This window comes from Lynx rufus, unplaced genomic scaffold (genome assembly GCF_022079265.1).
Source record: "Lynx rufus isolate CCGP_SWC_20201006 ecotype Redwood Valley unplaced genomic scaffold, mLynRuf1.p SCAF_1, whole genome shotgun sequence".
NCBI classification, from domain to species: Eukaryota; Metazoa; Chordata; class Mammalia; order Carnivora; family Felidae; genus Lynx; species Lynx rufus.
Genome location: NW_025814823.1, coordinates 76,361,767 through 76,371,049, shown reverse-complemented (window position 1 = coordinate 76,371,049; position 9,283 = coordinate 76,361,767).

Sequence of the window (9,283 nt, the reverse complement as noted above, 5' to 3'; positions counted from 1 at the left end):
GCTGAGCTTGGAGCCTGCTTGGGATTCTCTCTCTCTCTCTCTCTCTCTCTCTCTCTCTCTCTCTCTCTCTGTCCCCTGCCCCTCTTCCCTGCTTATGCACATGCTCGCATTCTCTCTAAAATAAAACAAAAAACAAAACACAAACAACCCCAGCAGAGCGGCTCAAGAACCACTGTTGGAAAGGGAGCATACCTAGTGGATGTAACTTCGTACCCTGCCTTCCCCTTTTTCTCTCCCTCTCCTTCCCTTCCACTCTCCACCACCTCCTCCAACCTTCCCCAGTTCTGGGGACTCAGCTGCCGCAAGGTAGCTTCAGTGACTTTCCATAGGTAATGCATAGTTTCTCACAAGTCGAGAGGGAAGGCATTTGGAGAAAGGACTACTGACCCCAGCTCTTTCCTTTGCTTATTTATGGCTTCTACTTGCTGGTCCCCAGTCAAGGGCCACCATGGGGACACTGGGAGATTCCTTCAGAAAACTGGAGCATAGTTATGCACCAGGCCAGAGAGAAAACCGTCATCCAATACAAGCTATGCCGTGTTCTTTCCCTGTTCTGTGTTCCACCAACACCTTGTCCAGTTACAAATAGTGCAATGTGGTGCTCCTATCAGTTTTGTGGATTTTATTCATGACCCAGAAAGGGGCTGAACAGTGTGAATGGCTAGGCAGGAGAAGACAGGAAAGGATCTACTCAGAAAATCTGAAAAGGGCTCAGAGGGATTCTGTTGTCTTTTAGTTCTTTCTTTGGGAGAGAAACACAAAGGAGATGCGATCTTTTGCTCCGGACATGATGGCTCCTGGGAAGCCAGAATTTATCCACATCCATTCTCATGATAAGTCGCTGCATTTATTGCCGTCATGCACAATGTTTATCATGCTTCTACTCAAGCGCTGTGGTCTTACTATTTTTCACTGGTGTAGCTCTTAAACCCCACAACTTTCTGTCATTTTGTAGTTGTGAAGGAAATTCTGTAGTTTGAAGGGCCACCATAGACCCACTGGGAAACAATGACAGCTTATTTCCAAGACGTGGATATCTTCTGAAACAACATTTCTTCCATAGAATTAAATGCTTCTCTGGTGCCTTAGAAAGGTGATTTGCTCTCAAATGGGTGAAGTGGTTATAAGAAAGAAACACAGCAAAACAGGCGTAAGAAATGTAAACCTTAGAACAGTCCCTCTTGATTTCATATGCTTATGGAGAGAGTGGTTCCAGGATTTTGTGATAATAAGAAAACACTTAATCATCTTCTATGTACCAGGCACTTTGTAGAACCCTGTGACGTTGCCCAGATTTGATTAAACACAATTTCTTCCCTAGTCTTTGCCAAATCCCAGGGTTTTTTTTTTCAAGTCACTTCAGTGCTCCCAGAGGTCTGATGCCCATTAGTGTGTCATATATGCATATGTTATGTAAACACGTGTGCAGACATACTCTGACACACATCTTTTGCATTTGTGATTTATTTTTACCCAGTCGCCTCATAAAAGATTAAAATGAAAGATTAGACTCCATTCAGAATTTCACAATGCCTCAGTAATAAATCCGTTCTCATCATTTTCGAAGGCCCGGAATGCAGAACTGGGAGGTGGGACAAAAGCTGATTTGAGATTCGTACCGTTGTATACCTACTCTTAAAAAAAACAAAAAACAACAACAACAAAAAAGCGGAACCAATATACACATCTGCAAATCTTAGGAAGTGGCAGGGCGAATTTGCATGATTCGGGCACATGAAACCCTTTTAGCACACAAATTCCTTCCTTTCATCTCTAAAGGGTGTCGAAAGGATACAAACATGTTTTTTGCAGATGATGTGAATTACTGACTGGCATAAAGATCAAGTCACACTAATGCTTCAGAAATGTGCTTTTTATTGAATGAAGATGGCATCCAGAAAAAGATACATAAGGAAAAATCATCTTTATGAGAGCCGAAGATATGGAAGGGGATGTACTATTTTTGTGTGTGTGCTATAATTGATGTTCAAGTTTTACGTCCTTCTTTGTTGTCTGCGTAAAATGTACAGCCTTGGTGGAGACATTTATTCTCAAAGATGATGAAATAATTAAATAGTAAAAAAAAAAAAAAAAAGAAAACCCGGGAATTAATTGCTCACTAGACCTTCATAACCTGTATTAAATGAGATGCGCTAACAGGTACATATGGATTCTTGCCTACTAAGGGAAACTATCAGAAGTTTACTTCATTTTAAAAATATTATGCAGTATTTTCTAAAGTGAACCCAATCAGATTTTCTGTTAAAGACTATGTTAGTCAAGGGTATTGTAAATAGTTTCTCTGAGTGGAATTTTTGCACTCTAAGTCGGACAATCCAAGAACTGCAAGCTGTAAACGCGAGCGTGAAGTATATGATCTAGACATAACTCTAGTGTTCTTTCTCTTACGTGTGGAACAGAGCCCCAGAAAATTCCAGTGGGTAATAAAAGGTCACACATCGTGGTTGTGACAGAGCCATGACCAAATCAGATGGTTGTAATTCTTTGGACCCACCATTTACTGGTCCTTCTACTGTATATGTTTTACTATGTCTTTAAGATGATGAAAATCTTTGAATCTTTGGCGATGTGTAATACCCAGTTTCTTGGTATTGATCTCCCAGTATTGAGGGGACTTTATCCCAGGGAGCCTCTCAGACATGAAGGTTCTCTTGGGCTTAACTACAGAGAGCAAATGGAATAAATGGTTCAGTTTATATAAAAGGTAAGAAAGTCTGACATGGGGGTGCCTGGGTGGCTCAGTCGGTTAAGCCACCGACTTCAGCTCAGTCATGATCTCGTGGTCTGTGAGTTCAAGTGCCATGTCGGGCTCTGTGCTGACAGCTCAGAGCCTGGAGCCTGCTTCAGATTCTTTGTCTCCCTCTCTCTCTACCCTCCCTTGCTCATGCTCTGTCTTTCTCTGTCTCTCAGAAATAAGTAAATGTTAAATTTTTTTTTAAATAAAAAGAAAGTCGGAAGTGATCAAAAAAAAATTTTTGTCATTTCACTTTGTTTAAGCTAGTGTAATTGACTCTGTGAATGACAGGAAATTTAGAAATGCTAAATCTGTTCTTTTTTTTTTTTTTAATTTATTTTTTGCCTCTTGGTTAACCACACTGAATCAAGCTACTGGATTGTGAAGCTCCATGAAGGTAAGGAACAGGTTCAGATGGTTTTATTATTCTGCCCTAGGACATCCATTGTGCTTTCTACGTAATGAACTCTTTCATTTCCATCTCTCTCCTATCTCTCTCTCTCTCTGACACACACACTGAATAGTTAGATGCATTTATAAGTGAATAAGTGGATAAAATATTTAGTTATGCCTGAGGGCTGTAGTAAAACCTAAGGATATGCATAGACTTGTCAGAAAGCCCTGAAATTGAGTAAAAATATTTGAAGTAAAATTTAAGATTTCCTACAACCCAATGCTTTTACTCCAGGGTATTTATAGAGCAGCACGATTAAATATGTGCACTACATGACATGTGTAAAATGTCCATGGCAGCATTATTTGGGATACCCTAAATGGGAAATAGTCCAAATGTCCATTAACAGTAGAATGATGAATTACAGTATGTCAATCGAATGGAATTCTATAAGGCAATAAAAAAAGGAAGGAACTATGGGTGCCTATGTAAAGTCCTGGAAGAGGCAACAGAGTCAGATAAAAACATGTGCTCTTGCAAAATTTATAAAAGAGCAACTAAGATAATCTCAGAAACTTTTTTTCTTTTTTAACAGAGAGTGTGGGAGGGGCAGAGAGAATGAGAAGAGAGAATCCCAAGCAGGCTCCGCACTGTCAGCACAGAGCCCTACCCAGGGTTCAATCCCACAAACCGTGAGATCATGACCTGAGCTGAAATCAAGGGTCGGATGCTCAGCCAACAGAGCCATCCACACGTCCCAATCTCAGAAACTTTAAAAAAAAAAAAAACAAAAACATTTTTTAAAAAGGTTTATTTTTGACAGAGAGACAGAGCATGAGCAGGGGAGGGGCAGAGAGAGAGGGAGACACAGAATCGGAAGCAGGCTCCAGGGTCTGAGGCATCAGCACAGAGCCCCATGCAGGGCTTGAACTCATAGACTGCAAGATCGTGACCTGAGCCGAAGTCGGATCCTCAACCGACTGAGCCACCCAGGTGCCCCCAATCTCAGAAACTTTTGACCACTAAATGATACTTAACCGGTTTCGGGGTATTTAAGAAAGAATCCATGGGCTGAGATGTCTTTTTGTTCAAGACTGCGTGATTGATTACTGTGGTAACACGTAACACAAAATTTACCATCCTCATCATTTTTAAGTTTCCAGTTCAGTGATACTAACTATATTCACATTGTTGTGCAACAGACAGGCAGAAATTTTCATCTTGCAACACTGACACTCTATGCCCCTTGTAACAACTTCCCATTCCTCCTCCCCCAGCCCCTGTCACCCACCAGTCTACTTTCTGTTTCTCTGAATTTGATTACTTTAGATGCCTCATATAAGTTGATCAATATTTTTTTAAAATTCAGAATAGTGACAAGAGGTTTTACTTCCCATCGATCCATACTCTCAATGATGCTATTATTTATAGTTCTGAGGTCTTGGTTTATGCTGTGTTGGGTTTTGGGGAGAAATTGGATGATTGGCTACCATTTCAGTGTGAATCGAGAACTGCCATGTTCTCCTGTACCTTCCTGTTCTCATCTCTTTCTGAAGTCTGTTACTCAGTACATGTATCACAGGCTTGATTCATGTTTGATGTGGGGCAGATTAAACCAGAAAAAAGAATCCAGTGGATCCCTCCCCCGCTCCTTTGTCCCACAGCATCTCTTCACTGCTTTTACCTGATGTCACAACTGCGAACGGTGGTGTTTTGACGGTTTTGGCCGCAAAACCTTTTCTCAACCTAAAGCAGAAATCGTACTCGTAATTACATGTCACATAGTTAAAGACAGGTAAAAACAGTGTCTGCTTTATATTTTTACAATAACTTTAAATTTATTTAAACTTCATAACTTTAAATTTATGAAGTTAACTTACTTCACAATCAATATCAATTGAAATTAATGCCAGTGATTATTTTTCATTTCTTTATTTCAGGAGAGAGAGAGAGAGAGAGTGAGAGAGAGACTGAGTGGGGGAGGGGCAGAGAGAGGAGGAGAGAGAGAGAATCCCCAGCAGCTCCCACTGTCAGCCCAGAGCCCGAAGCTCACAAACCGTGAGATCATGGGCTGAGCCAAAATCACGAGTTGGACACTCACCCAGCTGTGCCACCGGTGATTTTGAATGTGCTAACACGTGGTTTATAACTCACTTGGGGCATACGTGATACATTTAATTGAACCCTTAGGTACATCCTTTGTATATAAAAATGTTGAGGCCAAAATTTGAAGGCACTTTAAGAGCTGTAATGAAAGAGCAGTTGTGACCATCTGGAGGTGACCGTCACATTTTAAGGGCACATTTTAAGGGCAGAGTAGTTTATTGCTACACAGGAAAAAGCAGTACAGCTAACGGAGTAAAGAAAGACCATGGTGAGTGCAGAGAACTGTGAACAACTCGTGGGTCGTTCCTGGGTGGATCGACGTTTCTATTGTGAACGTCCAGCTGGACAGTAGTGTACGAAGAAAAAAAACGAATGAACGGTGGAAATCTATCTGAGGGGAAAGGACATGTTTAGTTAGCGCTCATTGAAATGCACGTGGGAAATTGAGGGGGGAGTTTTTGTAGGCCGTTGCACGAGTGAGCTCGAAACTCGTGGCAGATGCTTGGCCAAAAACTGGTTCTCCACAGTAATTGCACATTAGTGAACTCTTAAAAATCAGGAAAAACGCAGGCCAAACTTCCTATCAATTAAATAAAAAATTGTTGTGGCTATGATGTGGATATGGTTTTATTTATTTTTATGTTTTAATAAAAAAAATGAACCCCCAAGTGATTGTAAGATGCACTCAACTTTAGGGACCAGTGGTCTGTAGTTAATGGTGTGATGGTGTAGGGTCAACTGCATGTAGATTACAGCTGAAAACACAGGAATGGATGAGATCACCCAGGGAGTATATGTTACACCTTCCTGTCTTCAGACCAGCTCTTGTCACTCTTCTGGGCCCGAGAACACTGCCTGCGTGGATCCTGTCAGTGGGGTCTCCTGCACTCTGGCTTTTTGCAGAATCTGTCCACTGAGAAAAATCAGGAGATAGAAGGTGAAAACATTTACTTCCTGAGCTCCTTCCCTACTGGGTCAGTGAATCATTGAAGATGGACTGTAATTCTCTGTTAAAGACCATAGCTCCCTCTGGAGTCTCTGTAACCTCTCATTCCCGGACTCCTTCAGACCTAGGGGTGATGAGGTCCCCCTCTGTGTGCTAGCCCCATCTCAACTGTCCTCTGTTGATCTCTCTAAGCCCTGGCTACTCTTGTAGATAGTACCTTTTCCATGCTCCTCATTAATTTTCAGCCGTGGAAGGTTGCCACCTGTTTCATGCTAAGCCCTTGGCTGACCAGGTAGCATAAGACAAGTGTGGGCTAAAGACAGAGTCTAAGAGAAGGATGCCCTTCACAAGACGAATAAAGGAAGAGAGAGAGAAGGGGAGCCAAGAGTCATGAGGAGACCCAGTGAAGGTGTTGGTGATAGGAGAAGAAGGATTAGAGAGTTTAAGCGGAAGGAAAGAAAAATGTCCATCCCGTTGGTCATGGGAAGCTGCTTCCTGATGCGTTTGTGGTGTGCAGACAGCAAACACCAAGTGACAGGAGACCAGGGCATGAATGCAGGTGAAGTGAGGACCAGTATTTGCATTTGATGACAGGAGGAAGAAAGAGTTTGGCGTGTATTAAAGAGAAGACTTATTTATTGATATTGCCAAACACTGTTAATGAAAACCACATTCTCTCTCCTGTGGGTATGACAGAATATGAATAACTCTGTTGGGGTGTGTACAATATACATAATTTGTCTTGTAAGGATCGGATTTTTGTCAGCCCCTCAAGAAAAAACACCAAAGAGTTAGGTCTTTTATTAAAAAATGAACAAAGTCATGAGGCTCCCGGGTGGCTTGGTTGGTTAAGCATGTGACTTCGGCTCAGGTCAAGATCTCATGGTCCATGAGTTTGAGCCCCGGGTCGGGCTCTGGGCTGACGGCTCGGAGCCTGGAGCCTGCTTCAGATTCTGTGTCTCCCTCTCTCTCTACCCCATCCCCACTTGCGCTCTGTTTCTCTCTGTCTCTCAAAAATGAATAAATATTGAACAATTTTTTTTAAATGAACAAAGTCATAAAAAGACAGAATACAGAAGAGGTACAAACAAAACCCATTCTATGCCAGCTGTTCCAAAGTGAGTCCTGGATTAATGAAGTCAGCAGAAACCTGCATGTCTGGACATCATTCACTACCCTATCTCCCCTTTTCCCTGAAGACATTTTGCTGAGTTAGACTTTGCAGTGATATCGCTTGATCTGGAAGGGTATTTTAAGAAACCACCCTAAAAACTTGTTTTTTAAAGACGATAGTCATTAGGTCACACGCAGTGTCTTCCTTAGGACAGGAACAATGAAAATTATGTCCTTCAGTATTTATGGCGCATGTCTTTCATTTCAAATCAGGTGGCTTGCTTTTTACCCAGGGACTGTGCTTTTGGAAACTGCTTATATTTTCCAATTACCCTCCACTGCTGAAAGTTTCGCGTTGACCTTGAAGCTCCCTGTTAGGAAGGGCACGGACTTCCTAGGCAGATTTTGTAGATTAGCTTTGTTTCTGGCTTTTTACTTTGTAAAAAAAAAAAAAATCACTTACCTCAGTTTATTTTTTTTTAAAAAACACTTGTTTTGCAAAATAAATATACCCATAAAGCAAAATTATTTTTTTCTGTTTTTAAGAAAAGGCTGAATTTAAAGCAGTCAATAAATAAATCTATCGATATAAAAGGGCATGAAAACTGTCAAGTACTAGATGCTGGTGCCTGGTTTTGTGTTTGGAATTGTGTGCTATTTCCCCCCTGCTTATTGTGATTACTTCTTAATCAGGCACAGCACGGTTACACCTGAGGCTGTGAAGTGATCTCAGTCACCAAGTGAAGTGGAGGATTGGCCATTTCCTTGATTTAAATTCATCCATCACAACAGTCAATCTTGACAGTTCAGCTCACCGATTTGTCCACATTTATGAAATTAACTGACCTATTGCCAAATCCTTCCCCTCTTCTTATTTCTTTTGCTTCAAAGGATTCCAAAAGAAAGAAAAAAGGAAATGAAGATGGAAGGAAGGAAGGAAGGAAGGAAGGAAGGAAGGAAGGAAGGAAGGAAGGAAGGAAAAGAAGAAAGAAAGAAAGAAAGAAAGAAAGAAGAAAGAGAAAGAAAGAAAGAAAGAAAGAAAGAAAGAAAGAGGAAAGAAAGGGAGAAAGAAAGAAAAAGAAAGAGAAAATAAAAGAAAGAAAAGGATAGAAAGATTGATTTAGCTTTTTTATTCAACTTACAGATAGCACTGAAGGTCTTGGCAAAAATGAATCTAAAATTATCTGAAACTTTGCTACTTTTTTTTGGTAATTTTTTTGATGTTTATTTGTGAGAGAGAGACAGAGACAGAGTGCAAGTGGGCGAGGAGCAGAGAGAGAGGGAGACACAGAAATGAAGCAGGTTCAGGCTCCACCCAGGCGCCCCCCCTTTTATTTATTATTTATTTATTTATTTATTTATTACCATGGACTGTATACACATGTACACATATGTATATCCATAGTCCGTATGCTTTGTGACTGAACTGTCACCATAATGTGCCACACATAAGAGTATAGGCTCTGGGAATAGAAGTAAAGGGACCTACCCCAGAGCCTGTGTGTGTGTGTGTTCTATTCTTCATGATAATGCTTTGCTCTTAACAAAGAACATATATAAAGTCATGTAACATGGATATACCATTAATCCAGCTTGAAGATGAAACCAACATTAAGTTAGGCATGAGGGGTTGTCTGAGGTGGATAGAGACCCAGGAGGCTGGCAAGCCATAGAATGCAGTCATCAGCTACATGCATGCCTGGTTCATCACTGTCAGGAAAGACACTGCCAGTGAAAGATTTTGAAATGGGGGGAAAAAAGTATGAGAAAAAAACCAGCCTCCCATCTATGGCAGGATATCTCTTGTTTTTTGAACCAGATAGAAAGAACTATGTAAGTTGCAGATAAGGGACAGCAATTAAAGTCTCTTCTGCCCATAGAAATGCAGATGAATTCTGTCTCAAGAAGGAACACCTGGTTCCTGGATACCGACCCCCCCCATGAAAAAAAGCCAGTTTTGCACCTATTT